Source organism: Cetorhinus maximus, chromosome 30 (genome assembly GCF_964194155.1).
Source record: "Cetorhinus maximus chromosome 30, sCetMax3.hap1.1, whole genome shotgun sequence".
In the NCBI taxonomy this organism is placed as follows: domain Eukaryota; kingdom Metazoa; phylum Chordata; class Chondrichthyes; order Lamniformes; family Cetorhinidae; genus Cetorhinus; species Cetorhinus maximus.
The window spans coordinates 14,024,321-14,037,530 of record NC_135908.1 but is presented as its reverse complement, the minus strand read 5'-3'; the positions used below and the strand labels follow the sequence as shown (position 1 = coordinate 14,037,530).

At 44.5% G+C, this 13,210-nt stretch overlaps 1 protein-coding gene across 4 annotated transcripts in view; it reads left to right on the top strand.

The window, feature by feature from the left end:
• Window positions 1-2,034: 2,034 nt before the first annotated feature.
• LOC144670078 (CD276 antigen-like) overlaps window positions 2,035-13,210 on the top strand; it is a 347,132-nt gene continuing 335,956 nt past the window's right edge. For all 4 annotated transcript variants that reach the window (XM_078532477.1, XM_078532476.1, XM_078532475.1 and 1 more), the window contains exon 1: window positions 2,035-2,428. The gene's annotated coding sequence lies outside the window, so the exon portion shown is untranslated. The remainder of the gene's footprint in view (window positions 2,429-13,210) is intronic.

Genomic DNA, 13,210 nt, shown 5'->3' with positions numbered 1-13,210 from the left:
TTTTTTCTTTATTTAAGTTTTTAAAAATCAAACTAATCTCTCTGAGGCAGCTCCGTGCCTCAGGGAGATATCCACGCTCTTTCCCGTGCATGCGCGAAAGAGCGCAGGCCCCGACTGAGCCTACTTCCACCGCCCGCACAGGGAGCGCTGAGCGCTTCTGGGTGCGCGTCATGCTGGACGGGCCTTAATTGGCCTGCACACATAAAATGGCGGCGCGAAGCCAATCACGGGCGGAGGTCAGCTGCGCGCCCACTCCCACCCATCCCACCCCAACGGGGAGAAAATTCTTCCCTATATATATATACATCGACACTATCAATAGCCATCTTATATATCATGACATATATTTGAAATCACCAAGGCTCCTTAGACAGCACCTTTCAAACCCACGATCACTACCGCCTAGAAGGACAAGGGCAGCAGACACATGGTAACACCACCGCCTGGAAGTTCCCCTCCAAACCACTCACCACCCTGACTTGGAAATATATCACCGTTCCTTCACTGCTGCTGGGTCAAAATCCTGGAACTCCCTCCCTAACAGCACTGTGGGTGTAACTGCACCACAGGGACTGCAGCGGATCAAGAAGGCAGCTCACCACCACCTTCTCAAGGGCAATTAGGGGGGGGCAATAAATGCTGACCTAGCCAGCGACGCCCACATCCCGTGAATGAATTGAAAAAAAATGATGTTTGGTTCTTAACAGAAGTTGAGCCAAGGGCCAATGTGCCATTTAGATCACAGTGACAACTTATACATGTGACCCAAGAGACCCTATAATAGTCCTTCTGTTGTACACATGAGGAAAGATTTGCTAAACCTTTGTCTCAGAGATGTTAGCTAAGAGGCCATTGAGGGTTTATTTGAAAGGTCTGAAACTTTTGTGTTAAAATAGCAGGAGTGGAATTTGATATGTTTAGCATTTGCTTGTGCTTTGCAATGGCAAGAAAACCGAAGCTGCTGTCTTCTTGAATGCAAACGCTCAACCCTACATGATCAACCTGATCGACCTTTTCAAATTATTAAGAGGAACAGATAGGGTAGATAGAGAGAAACTATTTCCACTGTTTGGGGCGGGGGGTCTAGGATTAGACCCAATCTTGTCAGGAGTGAAATTAGCGAACACTGCTACAGGCAAAGGACAGTAGAAGTTTCAACATTTCTTTTCTTTATTCATTCCTGGGATGTGGGCGTTGCTGGCTGGGCCAGTATTTATTGCCCGCCCCTAATTGCCCTTGAGAAGGTGGTGGTGGTGAGCCGCCTTCTTGAACTGCTGCAGTCCCTATAGAGTAGGTACACCCACAGTGCTGTTAGGGAGGGAGTCCCAGGATTTTAATCCAGCGACAGTGAAGGAATGGCGATATAGTTCCATCTCAGGATGGTGAGTGGCTTGGAGGGGAACTTGCAGGTACTGATGCAAATGACAGCTGATGCCAGATCAAGTGTTAATTTTGAATCCGAGGTTTACAGATGTTTGGGAGCCAAATGTATTAAGGGACCTTGGGCAAAAGGGTATATGGAGTGTGGTCGCTGAAGGGCTTAAATGACATCCTCCTATTCTTATGTTCCTGATACGAAACATCCTGTGAAGAATATCATTTGTCTTGCACAGCACTTTTATCCTACTGCAAGATATTAAGACACTAGAAGCCAGGCCACTCAAAGCATGGGAGTGTATTCACAGAATGCAGTTAGGAAATGCTACTTGCATTTAAAATGGAATCTGGTTTATATTAGAAGCAGTCCAAAAGTCACTGGCAGGTTAATCAGCCAGGCAGCAGTATTTTTTTGTTTTAAAGGCGGTTGCTGTGAAGTTATACCCTGTGCGAGAGAGGCGAATGGGATGACTGCCCAGCAAACTAGCATGAAAGATGAAACTTACAAGTGAAATCCCACAAGCGGCTCCTTGTGAAAGTTAAGCTCCCCCTTTTCCTGTGAGCCGCCCGCCAGAAACACAAGTAATCTTTATGCCAAAAGGTATTTGATTACACAAAGAGGGCACAGACAAGGGTGTGTTGCTTCACAGCAGAGGCGGGGTTAGCCCTAACTTTTGAGAGGAAAGAAAGAGGGAGCGTGTGATGCTGAGCAACCCACCCACTTTCAGGGAACTCCTTCAGACTGTTCCTCTGCAACAGCCAATGAACAGCGAGGGGCAATTTTTAGTCCAAGTGCGGTGACATCAGTCGGACAAAGAGGGGTCTATCCGACTTCCTGGGCTGCTGACTTGACTCACGTTGCTTGCACCAAGTCCTGGGTCTTGCACTCGCTTCTCCTGAGTGTGTGCACACACCCCACCTCCACACCAACGCGTGAATGCAGCCGACTCTTCTAAGTTCTGCTTAAGGCTCTCCGCAGAATCCCACCCGCCCCCAGCAACTTCGAGGGAAAGCTTGGGACCGGGCTTGTCTTTTCGCCTCGGCTGGCAGGGTGAGTGAGTGAGTGAGGATCTATCTGCCTTTTGTCTCAACGGAAAGGAGCTGTAAGCCCTGAAGAAAAGTTGGAAGAGGAGAACTAGCGGGAAGCGCAATTATTCGGGCAGAATCTGTTATTTGAGTTTTTTTAAATCCTTACATAACTATGTACAGTTATAAACTCTTAAAGCCATATTACCTCTTTTCCCCTTAAGTATTGAACGGTAGCAACAAAAAAAAAAGAAATCCTCTGTCACTTTTTAAACTCCCTGTTCTGAAGTAATTAATCCTTACAGGCGTAAGATTAGATCCTCTAATTAGACATTACTTGTGTTCCAGTCAAAACAACGGGTGCCAATAGTCTATTTGACTGAGGGTTGCAGGAACAAGGCACAGCAGCTGAGCATGAGCTTGTCCTGACCCAACATGTATGTATTTGCATTGTGTACCCAGGGTTTGTATACCCAGAGTAATAACTAATCTAAGGTCATTAGTACCCTGTCCCCAGTGTTGCTTCTGGGAGATTTGCTGAGCACAGATTGATTGTGGGATAGAGGCTTTTGTGCAATGGAGTGTCCCTGCAACACTTGGACTGCAATGGTTCAAGAAGGCAGCTCACCCACCACCACCTTCTCTAGGGCAATTAGGGGTGGGCAATAAATGCTGGCCCAGCCAGTGACACCCACATCCCATGAATTAATTAAAAAAATGGAGATGTCCCATGTGCTCCTTTTCTGGGTCCTGCCAAATATATCTATTGGTTGTGAGGTCGTTCTAGAGTTGATTTTCCAGGCAACTTTTCTTGGTGGGAACGTTGAACTTTATTTATGAGACAGCAGCAGCAGCTACAGGTGTGCATCAAACTCTATAACTCAGGATGAACTCTCTCCTAGAGATTCCCTGTACTGCTAACTCATTGGTTTACACAGATCATGTGATCTTACAACACAGGATTATTCTCCAAGCTACATTTATCAAAACTATAATGACCACATTCCTCCCCCTTTAACTTTTCTGAACATTTTGTATTTACCCAGGATATTTATCTCATGACATTACAATATTTACACTAGTCACAAAATTATAAGTTAAGTTCTTCAGGTGGTTTCCTGATCCTTAGAACATCGTAGCTCCATGAATTCCGAATCTTTAGCAGGAACCACATTCTCTGGAACCGCATTAACATCAGGTACCTCATTAGGCACAGGCAGTTCAGTGTCGTCCACTCCAACAGAGACATCGGGCAGTCTATCCTTGGTTGAGCAACTTCAACAGGAACCACAGGTTCAGCAATGGTTACAGGTGGAACATCATTTTGTTGGGGTATCTCTCTCCTTCTTAAATGATCCACGTGCTTATGGGTGATCCGGCCCTCCACTTCCAAGTGGTACAACAATGGTCCGGTCACAGGGCTTACTTTACCAGGTAACCACTTGGGTCCTCCACCGGAATTCCTTACATAAACTGCTTCTCCGACAGGAAATTGTCACTCACGACTATACAAATCCTGAGTCGCTTTTTGGTTCCCTTGACTTTTCTTTGACATTCCCCTCCAAATCAGGGAGTATCAGGCTTAGTCTTGTTTGAAGATGGTGCCTCATGAGAAATTCTGCAGGTGTTGAACCTGTCGTAATGTGGGGGAGGGGAGGGGGGGGGAGGGGGGGTTGTTCTGTAGTGAAATAGGAAATGAGCAAATTTAGTTTCCAACGATTCACCTGTTAACTTTTTCAGTCCCACCTTAAAAGTTTGTCCTGCTCTTTCTGCCAGTCCGTTAGATGGCGGATGGTACGGTCCAATCTTCACATGGTTGATACCATTTAGGCTGACAAATCTTTGAAATTCAGTGTTAGTAAGTGCAGTATTATTATCAGAGATGATTACTTCTGGCAATTCATGGATAGAAAAGCATTGGAATAATTTTTCTATAGTAGTGCCTGACGTTGGTGACTTTACCTCATAAATGTCTAACCACTTGGAATGAGCATCTATAATCAGTAGAAATGTGGCTCCAAGAAAAGGACCAACGTAATCTATGTGCCAATCTCACCCAGGGTCTACCAGGCCACTCCCATGGGTGTAAAGGCGCTACCACCGGCAACTTCTGTTGCTGTTGGCATTGCACACAGTATTTAACCACCTTCTCAATATCACCATCCATTCCCGGCCACCAAAGATAACTTTGCGCTATCGTCTTCATTCATGAGCTTCCCGGATGGGCACTGTGTAACTCTACTAAGAGTGGTTCCCTTCCTTGTGAAGGAACTACTACTTGAGCACCCCATAATAGAATACCATCTTGATTTCATGCTCATTTCATGTCTTCGGTTGAAAAGTGGCTCCAATTCATCAGGGATTGGTTCCTGGGACCATCCATGTAACACTTGGTCTCTCACTCAAGACAGGACTGGATCACGATTCATCCAGTTTCTTATCTGCCTGGCACAGACTGGTGAGGAATCTAGGAAACTCATCACTAATACGAGCTCAAGGGGAATTGGGGCATGTTCATTGTTCTCTTGCAAAGGAAGGTGACTTAGGACATCAGCATTGGCTATATAAATCCCCGGTCTATGCACCAAAGTGTATTCATATGCCGCTAATATTAGGGCCCACCTTTGAATTCGTGCAGAAGCATGAATTTAGCTTTTCCCCTCTAAACAAACCCAAAAGTGGTTTGGGGTCTGATACTATCATGAAGTGTCGCCCATGCACGTGTTGGTGGCATTTTTTTACGACAAAAATAATCGACGGACCTTCCTTTTCTATCTGAGAATATCCTTTTTCGGCTGTGGTAAGTGTCCTGGATACATAGCCTATCGGCCTCCCTGTACCGTTGTCCATCTTGTGCGATAGTACCGCTCCCGCTCCATTGGGGGACGCATCGCAGATTAGCACCAATTCCTGTATCGGGTCGTGGTGCACTAACAAATTTGAAGAGTGCAAGAACTGTTTAACTTTCATGAAGGCTTCTTCATGGGGTGACTTCCATTGGTTTATCTTTAGCAGTGAGTGTAGAGGGGCTAGAACTGTTGATAAATTTGGTAGAAACTGGCCATAATAATTTACCATCCCTAAAAATGATTTAAGTTCAGAGACGTCCTTAGGTGCAGGTGCCCCTCTGATTGCTTTAACCTTCTCACCAACAGGGTGTAATCCTTGGGCATCTACCTGGTGGCCCAAATAAATCACTCCATTTGCCTGAAAAGTATATTTTTCCTTTTTAGGTGCACTCCTGCTTCTAAAAATTGTTTCAGGACTTCCTCCAGATTAGCCAAGTGTTCCATTTCTGTGAATACAGTTATTAGTACATCGTCCAGGTAGACCACAAGCTAAGGTAGCCCTTGTAGCAAGCTCTCCATCACCCTCTGGAAAATGGCACAGCCAAAGAAACACTGAAGGGCAGGTGTGTGTATTGATATAACCCTTTGTGGGTGTTTATGGTCACAAATTCTGTGGAGGCATCGTCCAATTCAAGTTGCTGATATGCATGACTCGCATCAAGCTTTGTATACATTGTCCCTCCTGCTAGTTTGACATAGAGGTCTTCAGTCTTGGGAATAGGGTACCTGTCCAGTTTGGCTGCTCTGTTGACCATTTAATTTATAGTCCCTACAGATCCAGATGGTTTGGCGCTATAGGTGCTGCCCACTCTGAGAACTGAACCACTTTCATGACACCCAGCCTCTCTAGCTGGTTCAGCTCAGCGTCAACCTTCTCTCCCAGGGCGTATGGCACTGGCCTTGCTTTCAAGAAGCGAGGAGTTGCTTCTGAGTCTGCATAAATCTTGGCCTGTAGGCCTGGGATTTTTCCCAGTTCATCATGAAGATGGTGTCATATCTTTTTTGCAGCTCTGGCAGCCCTTCTGCTCGCAGCTGGAAAATTTCAAACCAGTTTAATTTAATCTCTTGCAATCAATCATAATCTAGAAAGCTTGCTCCTTCACCTTCTATCACCATCACTGGTAGTTAGGCGATTTGGTGTCTATAATAAACAGGTACACTGGTAATACCCTTTACTTGGATTTCTTCGCCTGTGTACATTTTCAACTTGGCAGAAGTGTATTCCAAATTTAATTGTTGAGCACATTTATTTAAACATCTGAAAGTTTGTTCTCCTACTACAGTGGAAGAAGCACCAGTGTTTACTTCCAGTTTTGAGGGTTTCCCATTCCTCTGTAAAGTGAGAGTGATTGGCTCTGTCTTCCCAACTTTCATGTTGAATAAGGAATAAATGTCAGAATGGGTTGTTTCTGTTTCTTCACCATTATATACTTCATTTGACTTCATTTGTTACCTGGAAGCCTGTTTTAATCTTGCTTTGCAATGTTTCAATATGTGCCCTCTTTTGTGACAAAATTAGCGCTCCATCTCTTTAAATCAGCAATCGTTAGGAGTATGATTGTTTCTGCGTCGATAAAAATTCATTTTCAAATTTGCGGCTGAGCTGTTTCCTCTAAATTTTTGGTTAATGGGGGCGGTTTCACGCTTCGCGTCAGAGTCCTGGTTTTTCACACCACTTTCAGCTGACCGTTCCTGCCCAACTAGGAAAGTGGTACCATTTTGTGCACCGTGAATCCCTGACAATGCTTTCCACCATAAGCGCTATTTCTAACGCTTTCTTAAAATCAAGATCCACTTCGGCCAACAATCTTCACTGAATAGTATCATCTTGCACACCACAGACCAAATGATCCCTGAGTATATCATTCAGGGTTTCACTGAAATAACAATATTCCGTTAGTTGTTTTAATTTCACCACATATTAAGCAATGATGTCTCCCGGGGCTCTAATCTAAGCTTGGGTTGAAAATGTGTCTTTACAAAGTCTACTAATTCACCGAAGGTCTTCAAATCAGGGGCACTGGGACATGTCAAGCTTCGAATTAAACCGTAGGTCTTAATCCCACAAATACTTAGGAGAATCACTCTCCTCTTTTTCTCCCCCATGATCTTTTAGTATTGAAAGTAGAACCCAAGATGTTCTATATATCGAGACCAGTCGTCCGTGGCTGGCTCAAAGGGATTGATTCTGCCAAACTTGGCATCTCAGATGAGTATATCTCCCTTTCTTTTTAATTGTCTTAGATACTCACAATCGCTGGGCGAGGGACAGTACTAGATCTGTTTGATCCTCGTTGCCAGTTTGTTATAGAATTGATTGTTCCAGGCAACTTTTCTTGGTGGAAACAAAATTTATTTACAAGTCAGCAGCAGAAGCTACATGTATGCATCTAACGCTACAACTAAAGAAGGACTCCCTCCTAGAGGTTCCCCATGCTGCAAACTGATTGGTTTACACAGATCATGTGATCTTGCAACACAGGATTATTCTTAAGTCCTATGTTTATCCAAACTAGAATTGCTACGGAGGTGCTTTAAGACATCCTGAGGTTGTGAAATGTGGCATCTGAGTAAGGAATAATGAAGTTAAGACCCATGATCTAATTGAATGGTAGAACAGGCTTGAGGGGCTGAATGGCCTCCTCCTGTGCCTATGATATGAAAGCAATCTCTTTCTTTAATATTACTGATCAATTTCCAAGGTGTGATTTTGATTTGTTTGCTCTGCCTGGGCACAGTTGAAGTCTTGTTGGCAAATTTGCCAGTCTGGCTATGGACCTTCCCCAAGTGACAGAGGAAAACTCATACAGTACAGCAATGCACCTCACAGGATTGTGGACCTACCCTATGAGCAGCCAATATCTGCTGTTTGTGTTTGTCACAATGGGCAGCTTGAGCCAGGGACATGAAGTGAAGCTGCCATTCCGAGTGGTCACTGTTTCTCCCAATCGCAAAGGCATTTGGGTAGCTGTTGTTGACATTGCCAGCTTGTAGAATAATGGGGCTGTTGTTCTTTTCAGTAATAGTGTTAATAAATCACTGATCTTCTGATATTGATCTGCCTGTGTGTATACCAGGTATATTATTGTTTACAGTGTTGCAAGAGTAAATTTTTATGAAGTCTAACTATTAGGACAATTGTAAGGACAATGACTGTTGCATCATATCCAACCTGCAGAGTGCATGAAAGGTAGGTGCTGTGCCCTAAATGATGCACCTATTTATAAAGCCATTGAGCTTCCCTGTTGACTGAGTGGATGAATGCACTATGCCTGTCCGGTGAGAGCTTTATGACCTGGAAGATTTGATCCTTGATCCATGCCAAGTTATATGCCAGGCCTATAGGGGTCTGATAGAAGCATGACTGCATTGACCGCCCTCTGGGTTGGAGGACGTACAAAATTAGCCAACATTTCCCCTCTTTTAATCACCATCTCTACAGTATAGGGAACATGTGTGTGAATTTTGTTTGAAGAATAGACTGGGTTTGGCGGAGTACCCGACTGGCATTCATTACCTAAGGTCACAGGTCACAAATGACCAATCAGGCACAGCATTGGAAGTTAACAGGCATTAATGGAATCAGACTGTGTCACTGAGAGTTATTGCCTTTTGGAAGAGTAAAGAAGAAAGTTTTAAGGTGAAACCACAGTAGCCATTTTGAATTTGGATAAATGGGATTGAGCAACTACAGTGGAAGCTCGAAGAGTCAAGCTCGGGTGATATAAAATTCTGGTGTTGAAGTTGTCAACCATTCCTGCCGACAGAATTGTAAAAGCTGTAGGACAATGCTCACGATCAGCCGAAATTGCGCACTAATCGATCCAGTTAGCTGAACTTCTGTCTTGAGCCGGCAAGAGGAATAATGCCGAAGTCATGACCACGCTAACCAATGAGGGCGGAGTGGTTGGACGGAAGCACAAACTTGTCCCGTGAAGTGACTTGCAAAGCATGCGAAACCTGTGAGAAAGTTAAGTATTGTGGATGGGAGACAAGGTGAAGTTGATAGAGCGAGTGGAAAACCGAGGCATGAAGCAGAAAGTGGGCCTCCGAACGAGTGGGAGATCCCACCCATCAAGCTTGCCCACCATTCTGAAAGCCAAAGGGAACATCTTGGGACAGTTCAACAAGCATGCGTTCTCTCCAGCAGGGAAGAAGCTGAGAACGGCTGCATCTCCTGACATAGAAGAAGCTCTAGCCCTAACGTGGTTCAAGGCAGCCCAAGCGGAGAATGTCCCAGTCTCCGGTACCATCCTGCACTAAAGGGGAGTCGCTATGATGAAGAAGCTGGGGCAGATGGGGTTCACCTGCAGCGACAGGTGGCTGGACTGGTTCAAGAGAAGGCATGACACCATCTGCCGCTCAGTAAGTGGTGAGAGCGCTGCCTTTCTGACAACGATGACAGATGATTGGCTCCAATCGCCTCATCCACATCTTAACAAGTATGCATCAAGAGGCATTTTTAATGCAGAAGAAACTGGACTGCTTTACCGTCTTTTGCCAGACTGCTCTTTGATGTTTAAGGGGGTCACGTGTAATTGCGGAAAACGGAGCAAGGATTGTGTCACTGCCATGGTCTAAGCCAACATGGATGGCACTGAAAAGCTGTTACTTCTCCTGATAGAGAAGTCCGAGAAACCATGGTGCTTTGCGAAAACCAAGACACTACCCGCACAGTCCGAGGCAAATAAAACCACCTGGATGACCTCCAGCATTTTTGAGGCATGAGTCAGGAAAGTGGACGAAACATACCAATGAGGGATTGCCATCATCATAGACAATTGTCCCATGCAACTTGACATCGCTGGCCTGAAGAACTTCAAGCTCATGTACTTGCTTCCCAACATCAAATGGGTTGGGGGGCGATTTAGGAACTTGAAAACCTACTACTGATGGCAGCTGATCTCTCCGCTTATCGAGGCCATCGGCAGGAAGCGGGGCGACATTCCACTGTACTAGAGGCCGTGTTGATACTGAAAAATGCATGGGAGATAGTGAAGGAAGCCACAATCACAAACTCCAACCACACTGGGTCATGGCTGCTCAATGAGGAGGAGCAGGGTGATGCCAGCCAACCTGATGCCGAGGCACTCTTCTCTTGCCTGCAGGAGGCAGGTACGTAGATTCTGGCAGAGGCAACCATGGGAACTTACGCGTAGGTGGATGATGCTGTACAATGGAATTTGTTACGTTCTTCTCTTTTCGACGTAAACGTACTAATCGTACATTTGGTGAAATAATAATGTGGGTTCTTTATTTGAAGAAAAGACTATATACATATCAGATAGATTTAGTCTCCTAGTAAATCTATCTCTACCCTGCTGCCTGTCCACTGCCTATAACTCCATGGGTCTAATACATTACATCCTGTCTCCAGGTGTATAGTGACTAACAGTAATTTAAGATACTCCCCACTTAAATGTTTATGCATCTCATAATACAACATCCCCCTTTTTTTTCTTAAAAAAAATTACCCTTAAAAAATCAAACTGTTTACATGACAGCAAAGGAAAATAACATTGTGTTTGAATGTGTTTTCACACACCAATAAATGTACAAGTCTCTGAAATGTATTGACAGTTTGCTCATCCTTCCAGCCTTGGTTATGGTGATCTTTGGAGGTGGCTGTACGGTTTCAGAATGCTGATTAGAGGTACTTTGTTTGTGTTGCGCTTTGGACTGTGTTCTATTCGGTATTTCTGGTTGTGGTAGTGTTGTTCTGATTTGGCATCTGTTTCTTTGCACAATGACATGCCATTTGGTGTTCGTACTTGACACAATCATGGTTCTGGGCATATGCAGGATCACAGGTGCCATCAGTTGGGTATTGCGCTCAAACTTTCTGCCTGAAGTTCAGGTTGGCTAATTCGTTACATGCACGCCAGTCATGGGCATCTTTCATCTTCCCCTGTGTTTTAATCAAGGCACCACATACTCCTGAAGTATCGACGAGTTTTGACTGACCGGGGAGGTTTGCCTGCATTTGTCTGTCCTTTAGCATTTTCGCAGGTGAGGAAACGGTTGCACTGAGTGGTCTCACTTTAAGATGCAACATAGCCATGTGTAGCTCGTGTTTTGTTTGGTGACACTAAATGATTACAGATTTAACAGTTCAAGCCCTATCTCCTGCCGTTCCACTGGATTGGGATAATGCGGTAATGAAGTGGTATGGTTGACTCCCCAGTTCTCACACATGCCTTTTAAAGGGTCATAGGGTTGCCCAGTGTATTGGGGCCCATTGCCAGAAACAACTTCCTCCTGTGGTGCCCCGAACAGACTGAAGATCAAACATTTGTGTCTGTGACGGTTGCAGTAGATTTGCCATGTAATTAATAGTTAATATAAATTTGAAGAGGTAATCTGTTACAATCAAGAAATCATCTCCACAGGCACTGAAGAGATCAGTTGAGAGTTTGGTCCATGGGTGTGTGGGTACCTCGTGAGGCAATAGTGGCTCTTTCCGGTTGCTAGGCATGAAGGTTTGACATGCCTCGCATTCCCTCACGGTCTTTTTGATGTCTTGGTAGATTCCTGCTCAATTTATTATGTCTCTGGGCATTCTTCTGGTTTAACCAATTCCCATGTGTGCCTGGTGCAACTGTTGGAGGAGATGAGGTCGCATAGACCATGGGATGTTGATTTGCTTTCCCTTAAAGGTGGCCCATTGAGATATTCCGAGCTCATCTCAAAATGGCCTTACAGCCTCTGGAACGTCCTGGAAGGACTCTAGCCATCCTCCAGTCACTGCCCTCCATAGTTGCTGTGCTACAGGATCATTGGATGATTCCTACTGCAACACTCGGCACAAAAAGCATAAGATCAATGAATAGGAGACATTCTGCACAATGTCCACATCATCTATTTTGCAGACCTCACCCTAGATCTGCACTCCTGATGGGTTAGTTAGACAGTTTAGAGCATCAGATGTGACCATGGAATTACCCTGCTTGTAGCATACGCCACGATTGTGGCCTTGTATTTTGACCAGTAGGTACTGTAATCTTGGTGGTGCACAAGTTAGGGGTTTTTGCCAGATCAGTTCAAATGGCTTATGATCATTTTCCATGATGAACAACTTTCCATATAAGTGTGGAAGCACAGGATGTCAAATCTCAGTGCCAAGGTTTTGCATTCTATATTGGAATAATTAGCTTAGGAAGTGGATAAACTCTTGGAGGCAAAAGCAATAGGCTTCTCTTTCTGGAGCTTTTGGCAGCTATGCAAATTTCTTCCAGTTCTCTTCGAGTTAATATAGCTCTTGAGTTGCAGTACCTTCTCGTGGCCACTGCCTTAGCTGGTCATAGGTTAGTGCTTGACCGAAATGGTGGTGCAATTGAGCTCTGTTTCTTCTGACCTGGTTTAACTCTAAGCTCCATCCACAGGACAGTAATTTTGGCGCAAAATTGAGCTGCCTGCTTCAAAGAGTAAGTGAAACAGTGAAAAAAAAAAGCTTTTTTATAACCTATTAGCTGTTAGGCGTTGTTAGTTGATGGACTTTTTTCCTTTTTAGCTCATGTTGTAGTGGTTAACTTCAGCAGTAATGAATTCTCCTGTCTGAGAGCTCTGCTTAAGATGAGACCACCTGCAGTCTGCTGCTTAATTTCTATTCCTGCTCGAACTTTGCAGCAATTAGACTTTTATTATTTAAGCTCTCCCAAATTTGAACAATCTTACTGGGTCCCAATGCCTGCTGGTTGGAGTGAGGTATGATCCCAGAACAGAGGTATGGTGCATACAGAATTCCTACAAAGCTCCAGAATCACTTAACACACATGATGAGGCTTGACAGTTGTTGCATTTTCATACCAGCTGTTTCCTTCTGCATCTGAAGGATTGAAGCTTGCATTCTGCTCAGTCAAATCTTCAAAAACCATGATCCCACCACTGCCACCATGTTATATTCTTTACGATTCGATGTCAATATACCAATCATATGCAAGAATTTGCGAAACACTAAT